This window comes from Corticium candelabrum, chromosome 1 (genome assembly GCF_963422355.1).
Source record: "Corticium candelabrum chromosome 1, ooCorCand1.1, whole genome shotgun sequence".
NCBI lineage: Eukaryota > Metazoa > Porifera > Homoscleromorpha > Homosclerophorida > Plakinidae > Corticium > Corticium candelabrum.
This window is the reverse complement of record NC_085085.1, coordinates 1,103,796-1,116,295: the sequence shown is the minus strand read 5'-3', so window position 1 is coordinate 1,116,295 and position 12,500 is coordinate 1,103,796. Positions and strand designations below refer to the sequence as shown.

At 44.0% G+C, this 12,500-nt stretch overlaps 1 long non-coding RNA gene across 1 annotated transcript; it reads left to right on the top strand.

Annotated features, from left to right (window-relative positions):
- Positions 1–2,571: 2,571 nt before the first annotated feature.
- On the top strand, positions 2,572–5,064 carry LOC134191454 (uncharacterized). Its single transcript, XR_009971794.1, has 2 exons — positions 2,572–2,726; positions 3,875–5,064. It is a non-coding gene; the product is annotated as an uncharacterized LOC134191454 (long non-coding RNA).
- Positions 5,065–12,500: the final 7,436 nt, after the last annotated feature.

Below are 12,500 nucleotides of genomic sequence, written 5' to 3'. Positions count from 1 at the left end.
ACTAGTACTACTATTACTATCCATTGCTGCTGTAACCGGCCATGCTACCCCTTAATAATAAGGGGACAAAGTAGCTAAGCATTGTCTGCAGTAAACTGTTGTGTGTCTCCATTCTGTCCATGATGTTGCCCTTGGTGTACCACGCATCATTGGATAGGCTTGATTCTTTTAGATCTTTTTTCTTGGCATTGACACACACACACACACACACACACACACACACACACACACACACACACACACACACACACACACACACACACACACACACACACACACACACACACACACTTTGGTTTCTCAGTGATTGCTGTTGTGCTAGGCTCACACAGTTACCATAAAACTGAAATTTGTTTCATTTGAAGTTCGTCAAAGAGCTGCCTCTCTGCCTAAAGCCATCAACGATCCTGAAGAAATATTTGAGGCTGCAGTTTCATCTCTTAGGACAGAAATAAAATCTTGTCATTCCAAACCACTGAGATTACGACTGGTGGGTGAGATGACTGTACCATTGAAGCATTAATATGAGTTATCACCAGTATTGCAAATTGTCAGATGTGAGGATGTCTAACTTTGAACATCTTGAGAAGGGTCAGAAGACCATTACATGTTTGATTAGACATAAGCAGGAATGTGATGAACAGAAGAAAAGATGAGGTGTGTTGTGCAGTACACTTAGATATCTGTATGTATTACATGTAATATTTTAACCATAATATCTAATTTGAATGTAGAAGTTGACTAAACAAATTTTTATTGTGGAACTTCTGATTACATGCAATATTGCTTTTTGCTAATAGTATTTTGTTTCAGACATCTTGCTTTGTCTGTCCTGTTTGCTCGAAGCCTCAAGATTTTCCGGTCTTCGATCTTGCATCAGTGAACAGTCATGTTGATCTGTGCCTGTCTGGTGAATCAGCAGCTGAACAAGGTACATTAATATAGACAACATGTAAAAATGGTTGGTTTTCACTATTTCTGTTAATTGCTGCTAGTTGTAGTTGAAGTAAATGTAGAGAAACACGGAGGCAAAGAACTGCATACACAAAACTGCAATTATATTTGGGTTTCTACATTTATAGAATTGCCTTGAATGCTTTTAATCCGATTCTACGACAAACTACTTTTACATGCTTTTTAACATTTTGTGTTTTAATTTTTTAGAAGTGAAGAAGCAGACCAAGAGAAAGAACAGCAAGATATCGGAGAGTTCAAAAAGAAATCGACACTCCTTCCTATTGGAAATGATTGCACAGTTAGACTATCACGAATCTATCTTGTAGTGTTGGTGCTTTTATCACACTTTGTGTGTAAAGATTCTTACTAGTCAAGGCAAATGCACATTTTGTGTTTCAACATGTCACACAAGGACACAAGAGGACTGAAGACGCATTGCTCAGGTGATGACAAGTGACACTTGGGTGTGGATGAATGTTGATATTAACAATACTGTATATTTGTTGTGCAAGGGTTTCTACTTTTTTGTATTAAAAAATTTGCATTTCAAGCGAACTACCTAAAGCTGGGTGTAGATTTTAGTATGGATGTGACACAAACAAATATTACTTTGTTATAGTTAGCTGATTTGAGTATGATTTAATCTGTTGGTGCTTGATGTCAATTTGTGTTGAGTATGAGTGCAGAGGTAGCTGCAGCACTGCTACTATGTACTATAGGAAATTGAGTATAAAGACAAGATTACAAGATTTGGTATTAAAACTTTAGAAACTGAATACGCAGAATACATGTCATGTCACCATGCATGATAAAGTTGACCTTATGAGCGTGTGTGTGTGTGTGTGTGTGTGTGTGTGTGTGTGTGTGTGTGTGTGTGTGTGTGTGTGTGTGTGTGTGTGTGTGTGTGTGTGTGTGTGTGTGTGTGTGTGTGTGTGTGACTTTACTGTGTCGAGGGTAGCCACACTAAACCGACATTCCTTGTTTGTTAACGACAACTGACTCTTCAAATTTATTGCAACAATCAACGAAATGATTGCGCATATCTAAAGCAGGTTTAGGGACTGTAATCCCTTTCTGTGCTTTTGGGGTTTTGGGGATTTCCGGACAACATTCCTAGATAAGTATCTGCTCACGATTACACGAAGTCAACAATTAGATTCTGGTTGGCACACCAGTCGCAGCTCGTCCGTTTAACCAGTGTACTGTTTCTGCACCAAACTATCAAGGTAAGAAGAATATCCAACTTCTACATGTACTATAAGTCAGTTCTAGTTTTTTATCACTGGGTACGCAGGCTCGTTTTTAGCTATTTGTTGTATCTAACTCTAGGTTTAATGTGTGTCTGCATGGCTCTTGTGCGAGCAAAAAAGTGCATTTCGAACTTAATCTCGTCCGTGGAAGGTTTGCGTAGTGCGGTGCAGGCATTTCTTTGTTGTTCGTGCTGCAACTCACTTGACGTTGTTTACTTGTTTTTTTCGTATGCAAATTTGGCTTCCCTACAATCACGGGGAGGGATAATCAAGGTATACCTGAATAGACTAGAAACGCTTACGTATAATGTAGAGATAGTACGAGGTTTTATTAAAGTGTGAGGCTCAAGGAGAGAGTAGGGAAGACGGTCTAGCAGTTAAACGAACACAACACGTACTGTAGTGCTATTACGTCATTTGCAAAGACGTAACATTTAGCACGTGATTCACTGCACACTGCTATCATTGTTGGCTCGTTCGTCTTGCAATTAGGAGCTGCCACATCGCAGGACTCACAAGGTGAGAAAAGATTATCGTGCATATGCCTCGTCCAACTTCTTGAATGTTCTAGCTAGAGTGCAGGCCTAGACCATAGATGTCTACTGAAAAGTTAGCTAGGGACACTCAAACTTTTCTGCGTTTCTGAACGCTATTATAGCCTTGGGTAAAGCATTTGCACACATCAAAGAAACGTTATCGCAACTGTATACGTGAACATACATTGGCTACTCTGTTCATGTGTGCGACGATATACCCATGGTTTATATCTATGGACGGGAACATTCTAAGCTAGGGGATCCAGACGGTCGTTTACCCGTAAGACGAAAGTGTAGATCTAGTCAAACGTCGATGACAAGCAAAGACTGTAATTGAAAGTATCTAGTCGTTCAAGGAGTCGTTCTACACACTGAATGAGTTGATTGCCGCACATCCATGCACTATAGTGACATGCACTCATGCAATTAACGCATGCATGGTGAAGCGCAATCATGATTCGCGTCGACAGAGCCGTTTACTGTACAGAGAACTTGACTATGAACTGGGAAACAGTTGATCTGTTGTTGTAGGATGGCACGTGTCAACACTAGATAAGCCTAAGGCAGTTGCGTCAGAGAGAAATTACATTATTATGCATGCAACGGCGACACGCGCATCCCTGTATCGTGGATAAACAAAGTTTGTCACAAACATTGAGCAGCATTCTGATTTAGAGATGCGAGTGATATCTATTAGACCGGCTGGATCTTCGAGTCTTCGAGTCTTCGAGTGGAACTACGAAGTCTTGATCTGTCTTTTTGTGTTGCTAGCTAGATGCAGCAAAGAAAGGATTGCTCAGAGTACTGCATGGATATGGACAAACCGTGGCTGTCTAGAGTTTTTCCGAGTAGTTATATCTGCGGTTTAACCGTTAGAGAACCTAAAGGGTTGGAGTTGGGGTTGGGGTTATGTATGCATGGTTTGTATTGACGAGTCATGGTTTGTACAGGCAATCCATGGATTGTCCAAATTCGCGCTTTGCGCGCATGTTTATACAATACATCGAGGGACAATCACAGTAAATTTTTGTTGGCCTATAAATCATTTCACAACACGTATTGAATGGTCTGAACATTCTAACTATACGTGTTTATACTATTTACAGTCCTGAACTGCCTATGGTTCTTCAGGTTTCTGGTGAAAGCTAACAGCGAGTTAGAAATAATCAAACAGAACCATGGCAAAATATTCATATGTGGAACGAGTCAGGAACTTTGTAGAAGAAGTAGCACCTTTTTATGCAAGTAGTTCAATTCCTCCTTGAGAGAGAAACATGGTTGGAAGAGTTTGTCGATCAGAGATTGAATTCGGACGTTGCTGCTGAAGGCACTAGGCTCGAAAGAATCTCTTTCAATCATGTATTTGCTTCCGCAGAATCGGCAATAAACTTTGCGTCTGCACTTGGACAGCTTGCCGATAGAGTCGTCAGTTGACAGAATTGAGCAAATGAAGAGGGAAGTGCAAGACAATAATTTCGAAGAATATAAGTTTTCTATGTCGACACTGAAAAGACACGTTCCACAAGTAACGAAATGCCGCGACTCTTCCAGAAAGGGGGCGCGCAAGAAAAAACACAATCGTATAGTCCAGCGAAGTAAGTGAAGACAAACACCGAGAAGGCTAAAACAAACACTTGGTGTACCCTCCGGTTGGCGGTCTTGTGATAGGCGGCAGCGTTGCCATGATATCTCTACCGGTAGTCGGTCTGATTGCAGCAGTTGCAGGAGCAGTTGGTATTGCAACAAGAACAAAAGAAACATCAGAACGCTTGGCTAGGTCTGCTCAGATTTTGGATGATCTGTCGACGTCAGCTAGTTCTTTGCTTGCAAAAGTGATGGAGTTAAAGACTTGTTTTGATAGAGTTTTGCGATCAATAGATATTGCCGACATGTCCTTGAAGCAGGCCAGAGCAGGTAGAGGCATCAACGATCTTCTCGCTGCATTGGAACGCATTAGAACGGATTCAGACGTGTTGTATGACGCAGCCCACAGTGCAGAGTTTGAGCTGAAGAAGATCAAAACCGCTTTACGGTCGTATGTGGACAACAGAGCAAATGCAAGCAATTGAAGCTGAAGAAGTAGATGGTTTGAATTGATGTGTGGACTTTGCTGGCAGTCATATTTGCATGCAATCGTTGTGGGTGCAGCGGGATGTAATTCTTTTCAATGTTTGTAGCAATAGGCGTGTCTAGACAAATGAGTCTTTTACATTCAGCGTTTTTGTTGTGATCAAAAACTTGGTTAACGAACTGTATACAGTGATATAGAATTATGAGTAGACACATTGTGTTATTCATGTGTAACTGAGTGGTTGTCTGAAGTCCCGTGCGCCAACGGATGTCAAAAGGGGGAGGGGCTGCTGGAGACTACATGCATGGCTAGAGGCTATAATACAACTGATTGCATTACAGGCGTGGTCATAAAAAATTGTTGACTGTAAATGTATGTGAGAACCAAAGCTGTTTAGCTAAGTATATATATACACATTACCCTTTTTCCAGTCTGGATCTGCCATTGATTCTACCGTATCAGTCAATTACAAGCCAATAAAAGTAGCCGTATCCATGAAATGGGCGTGTCCCGTAGCATCGAAGTAGCATCGTGAAGTAATCCCCCCATTTCTTGTTGAAGCACAAACCATGACGATGAGTGAAGACAGAAGAGAGTGACAACCCAGATGTTACAAATATTGTAAAAATGATCATCATCTGGCAACAACTTTAACTGAAGCAAGTACAAGTGTATTACCAATTTGGAGATTCAGCAGCAGAGGTTGTTAAAGAGATTAGGTGGAGAATATTTGAGAAAACTAATTCAAAACAAGCCAAATGGGCAGTTCTACTTGAGACCAGACAGAAACAAAGTAATCGCATTTGTGAGAAATCTTCTGTTCGCAAGGTTTGTTGTAATATAATTTGTAATATAAGTAACCCACACACATAATGCATTTACTGTTACAGGCAGAGAAGAAGTACATACAGAGACACAGACAGATAGATAGACAGGCAGGCAGGCAGGCAGACAGACAGACAGACAGATAGACTGACAAACATACAGAATGACAGAGAAACGTGACAAACTTAATAGTTAGTATGTTAGCATTATAAACCCACAAATGCATGCATATAACTGGCTAATACTTTGTCAAATTGATTATGTAAAGTCTGTTACAAGTACCGGAAGCAAACCCTGCTTCAGGAGTACTTAGACCATCACGGCTGTCTGGAAAGAAGACATGACTTTACGAAGGATCCGAGTAGATCCCAGAAGCACTGTTTTCTGTAAGTGCTGCAGTTTGTGATGACCTGGAATAATGTCCAGCCACCGTGCAATACCTGCGTGCACTGTGCTCAAAGCTCCCAAGACCACCGGAACCACCAGTGTTCGACAATGCCACATGCGGCTTATCTCCACTCGCAAGTCGTTGTACTTCTTCAACATCTCAGCATGTTTCTCGCCAATGTTGCCATCAGCAGGACAACTGATATCAATAAGGAGACAAGAGTTAGTCTTCTTATTTCTGAGACAGATGTCTGGACGATTGGCTTTGATCTTCTTGGCAGTGGGGATGGCGGTATCCCATGCACATAGTAATGTCATCCGTCTCCACAAGCCTGTCAGGGTGATGCCGGTATCATCTGCTCTCCAAAATGGTGACAAACATCCCAGTGAATGATGGAGGCCACCTGATTGTGTCGATCAGTGTAGCCCATCGGTGCCAAAGCACTTCTGTCTGCCACAATTTAGTCGACTGTTTCCAGGCCTACATCGCACATGCGGCAAGTACGACTGACACCACGATGTAGAATCTTGCGCTCATAGTACCGAGTCTAAAGAGCTTGGTCTTGAGCAGCCACAACCAGTCCCTCAGTCGCAGCAGAAAGATTCGCTGTCTTTAGCCATCCGTAGATCTCTTTCATGTCCACAGGCGGTTGCTCAGTGAGAGGGCGATACTGCCCGTGCATAAATAACCTTTTCACACTAGGACCGCACACGAAGAGAACTGCAACACGTACGGTAATGTCTCGCATCTGTTTCAAGCGCTTGCTCGAAGCCACCTTCAACCGAGATGAATGCATTCCTGTGTAAGCTCTGAGACTTGTCGTCCGAAGCAAGACTCCTCTGCAGCTGTGCAGTAAAGCGACAAGCCATGCGCCTGATCGAGTGTGAAGATTTTCCGGAGTCTCACTTCCGTATCATCTGTATAAATGGATCAGAGCTGTCAGCAAGGTAACAGTTCAGCCTCACAATACAAGATTGATATGTCGACTCAATCTGTTGTAACGCCCTACCCCATCACTGCAAGGAGCGTACAGTCGGTCACGTCTGAAGAAGGATGGTGGACACCGCGCATAGAGACAAGCTTTCTGGTTCGTCGATCGAGCTGCTGCAGGTCCGTGCACTCTTAATGAATGACGCCAAAACTGTAAGTGAGGACCGGTAGTGCAAACTCATTGATGGCTAGAATCTTGTTCCGACCATACAATTCTGTCCGGAGAATCACCTTCACTCTGCGGAAGTACTCACGACGGAGTCTCTTTCGCATCATGCTGTGCTGAATACCGTTACTCTCATCTACACCCAAGTACTTGTAGACTTGACCCAGTTCCAGACAGTTGATGGTGTCCGTTTTTCCTACCGTCATTCCAGAATTGTGTCCAGATAGCCTGCCATTGAGTTTCTGCCATACGGCTTCAGATTCTCCATGTAAAGTAGATGACTGTGAAGAGCTGACGTTTGGCAGTCTCACCATGCCCAGTGGTCATCCGGTAGCCGTAACCAGTTCTGTTCAACTCCTTACTTAGAGGATTCAGAGCCCCTTATAGAAGAGAAGTGGACAAAGTGATTCTTGATCGTACTGTTCACGCAAGAAAGCACCATCGATGTCCTCCATCTCTTCATCACACGTGACAGGAACCTGCACAAGACTGGAATGATCTGATGCATCTGAAGGCATTGGAGCAACCAACTGTGTGGCACGCTGTCATAGGCTTTCTGGTAGTCCACCCAAGCCATGCTCAAGCTCTTGTGCCTGGTCTTACAGTCTTCGGTAAGCAGCTTGTTGATCAACAGCTGATTCTTTGTAGCAAAGATTCTGTCGACAACCCTTCTGCTCAGGAGTCATGAGGTTTCTTTGAACCAAATGCCCTGCAATCCTCTGCCTAAAGACTGAGGTGAGGGTTTTATAGAAGACAAACAGAGACGTGATGGGCCGGTAATTTTTGGCCTGGTTAGTCTTGTCATTCTTAGGAATCAGAGTGGTTGTTCCTTGAGACAGCCAGTCGGGTACAAAGTCTGGATTCTGAACCAGCAGGTTGTAGTTACGAGTCAGATCAGTGTGAAGACACGTGTTACGCTTGACCCAGAAACCATAAACCTTGTCTGGACCAGAAGACTTCCATTTCTCCATCCTTTTGAGACACAATGTGACCTCATTGTCTGAGTTAAGTAACCACTGCTACTCATCTCTCCAGTGCGTCTCGCCATCGGTTTGACGTCTCAGCCAGAAGGCAGACTCATTGTGATGTATCTCAGTTTCTAGGATAACACCCTAATACTGCTCGATCTCAGACTTGGATGGCGGGGAAGTGACCTGGATAGTCTGCTTACCAAACTCTCTTTAAAACTGTCCAGCATCTCGTTGAAACAAACCCGTTTAAGACAGACAGAAAGACAGACAGACAGACAGACTGACAGACAGACAGACAACGAAGATGGACAGAACACCAGCACTGACTTCATTGTATACTGGTGGCGCTGTATTTCCGTTGCAACGGTGTAATGCAAGAGTAATTTATAATAATACTAGAAAACTTTTGAGACTTGCTCAGTGTAACTCATGTAATTTGAGTCTTACTTGTTTCAGTTGTTTAGGCGTTAGCAGTTATTTTTAGCGTAGGGCCTGCGGGCTTGCTTGTTTGTTTTACAGTTTAGTGTGAGTGTAATAGTTTCAATGTATAAAATATATGTATTAAGACAGACAGACAGGCAGACAGACAGACAGACAGACAGACAGACAGACAGACAGACCCGGATATTGATGGTGGCGGCTGAACTTTCCTGACTGTCAGCCCAACGCTTTCCCTCTTTCTATCTTTTGATATGTCTCAGCTAGAGAGCTGTCCCTATGAGTCTTGTCATGTTTCTGGCACTCTTCAGAGAGTTCTCGGTCATACTCGTCACGCTCATGACCCAAATCTTCTACCAGGCGACTTCATCTCTCGTCATAGCTTACAGCGTTGCCCCCACTGCTCCAAATGGTTTCTAAAGCTTGGGCAACACATGTCTCAATGTAGGAAGCGGCAGAGTTTTCCCGTAAGTGGCCAACGGTCATCCGCACCAGCAGACACAAGTGCGCCATCACCACCGTCACCTTCGTTGAGGAATGCATCACCACCGTCACCTTCGTTGAGGAATGCATCCTCCACAGTCGTGCCAACTATGGTATCTGAGCCTAAAGATCTTTCTCAACCTACGAGTAGTGTCAGTGCACTCAACCCGGAATCTACCGCTTGGCGTTTCATTCGGGACCTCCCAGTGCAGTCAATCTTAGAAGCCACGCCCCCTCGCGTTGTCCAAACGATCAATTCCTCTGTCAAGGCTCGTTTCCAGGACTGTTGTGCTATTGCCCTAAAGAAAATCCAAGATAACCCAGATGACGTTTCGGCATGGAAGCTTCTCTTTCTCATCCCTCGCATGCTTCTCCGACCTATGGTGAGAGGTGGCAAGAACGGCCTTCGAGATGTAAAGTTAGCGTATGAGAAATTTTTGAGCTGGCAATGGGAGGACCTTGTCAAACTGCAAGGCTTGCCGACCAAACGAGCTTCGTATGGAAATGAGGAAGCCAGGATAGCAGCGGCACTAAGATTAGTGAGATGTGGTGAGTTGTCACGTGCGTCTAAGGTCCTCACTAGCATCGGATTGGCTGAATCGTCAGCGGAGACAACCGCAAAATTGGCACTAAAACATCCAAGGAGATCAACAACAATAATAAGGGAGGCTACACCTCACCACGAGTCCATCAATTTAACTAGATCTATTCTCTTTGATGTTATCAGACGATCACCGCGTGGATCTGGAACAGGCCCGTCAGGTTGGCGCTTTGAGCATTTGAAAGTGCTAATTGAAAATGATTTCACTGCTGATTGCCTCTTCTCTGCCTGCACTGCCATCGCTCATGGGATACTTCCTGAAATAGCTACCAAGCTGTTGTCTTCTTCCCGGTTAATTGCTATCCCTAAGCCAAATGGCGATGTGAGACCCATTGCTATCGGAGAATGCATTCGCCGAGTAACCTCGAGAGCCATCTGTGTGCAAATGAAAAACAGTTTTGCCAGCTTCTTCTGCCCTATCCAGCATGGAGTTTCCACAGAGAATGGTTCAGAGTTAATTATTCACCATATTGAGCTGATGCTGGAACACAACCCTGATTGGATTGTGCTGAAGTCCGATGTAAAGAATGCATTCAACTCTATCAATAGACATCACCTGCTCAACGAGCTACGCCAGTCCTTCCCTGAGCTATACAATTACGCATCACAGATGTATGGTGGATTCAACTCACTAGTCTTCATGGAGGGTGGTACAGCAGTCGCTATATCATCGGAAGAAGGCATCCACCAAGGGGACCCTCTTGGTCCAGCCTTGTTTGCCACAGCAATTCATCCAATTCTGAGGGATCTCCAGGAAAGATTTCAAGAAATTCATGTCCTAGCTTACCTTGACGACGTGTTTCTATTGGGTCATCCGGACAAAACCTTGGAAGCTTTCCAGAATCTAAAGGATATGTTCCTTTCTGGCAGTTTATCCGTCTCAGACTCCAAATGCGAGATCTTCAGTCCTTCAGGTACCATCAATACCCCTAATACTTACGTTCAAGTAACATCTGAGGGCTCAATGTTCCTCGGAACTCCCATCGGTTCTACTGCTTTTGTGGAGTCTTCTTGCTCTCAGATCGCTCAGTCAGGGTCTTCTTTGTGTGACTATCTTCCAAAATTAAATGACCCTCAAAGTGCTCTCCTGCTCCTTCGTCATTGTCACGTGCCGAAGCTAGACCATCTGGCCCGGACTGTACATCCGAATAATATTAGGAAAGCTGCTTCTATCCACGACTCTATGACGCGCGCAACATTTTCACAAGTACTAGGCTTCCCGGAGTTGGTTCTTCCATGGGAGCAAATATCACTGCCAGTACGTCTGGGTGGATTTGGTATGTCATCCCTGTCGTCCACCTTCAAACTCGGTTACGTGGCTTCATGGATACACTCACTTGCTGAGCTCCCACTTCGTTTTCCTGCTGTAATACCCATGGTTGACAACGTGGTTGACCATCAATTTGGTTCAGTTGGTGATGCTCTTGCTAAGTCCATACCTCCTGACAAGCTTCTGTCTGACTATCTGGCAAATCCTAAGAAACTTCAAAGCAGACTTTCAAATCAGTTCTTTGCAGACCAAGTACAACTTTCATTAAATAACTCTGCTACGGCTAGAGATGCCTCTAGGTTATATTCCCTACAGGGAAAAGGAGCTGGAGCATGGCTAAATGCAATCCCTGCATCACAAGGTTTCGCATTCAAACCCTGCGATTTTCGCTTGGCGTCGCTTGTGAGGCTTGGATTGCCCATCTCTCTGTCACATTGGTCAGAGGCATGCAACTGCAGTGCACCACTGGATGACAGCGGATACCACCTACTCACATGCAAGACCGGTGGAGGCCCTATTTGGTCTCACGAATCAATTGCTGGGGTGTGGTCTGAGTGCCTTAGGAGCCTCCAAATCCACCATCGACGGGAGCCAAGGAACAGATATGTCACTTCAGATTGCAGGCCTGACATTGTCATGTTCGATTCTGAATCAGCTTCCAACCTCGACCTCGACATCTCTCTAGCCCACCCTTGGAGTGCGGATGCATTTCCAAGCTCTGCTGATAGAACAGGCGTCGCTGCTAAACAACGTGAGAATAGGAAGGCGGCAAAATACAGCCAACAAAAGCTCCCTGGGACTTCAGTTCTCAAAGCCATCCCCTTGGTATTCGAACATTTCGGTGCATGGGGAGAAGAGGCCAGGAACTTCTTGCGAAAGCTAGCAGCTTTCTCATCAGACGAAGTTGGTCAGCCAAACGCACCGGAATTTGTGGACTTCTGGCGTAAACGATTTTCAGTGCAGCTGCAAAAGTGCAACGCACGAGTCATTCAGAAGAAATTGAATGTGTTGTGTGGTGGGTGTCAGATTCCCGAGTCACTCAGCACTCAATTCTTTTATCATTAGTGTACTTTTAGTTGTCTCTTTTGCCTCAGAATATATGTATACACTTATCTATGAACACTATAAAGCATTTAGCTTTAGCCGAGTAGTTTCTGCTGTGATGTATGATAGTGTGATTGTAAGAAATAAATGATTATTGATAGACAGACAGACAGACAGACAGACAGACAGACAGACAGACAGACAGACAGACAGACAGACAGACAGACAGACAGACAGACAGACAGCTTTAGAGGAAGGTTTTGCTGCAGCAAGAAGGGAGGAAAGGAAGATGATCAAATATAAAAACAACAACTTGCTGGCAATACATCAAGCCTCAATTTCACTTCTCTGGTATTTGAACATTTTGGAACATGGGGATCAGAAGCTACCAACTATATAAACAAACTAGCCAGAAGATCAATGGACATTGAAGGCTATACAAATGAAGCTAACTTTAGAGGTTTTGAAGAACAAAATTCTCAATAATATTACAACGATGCAACACTAGAG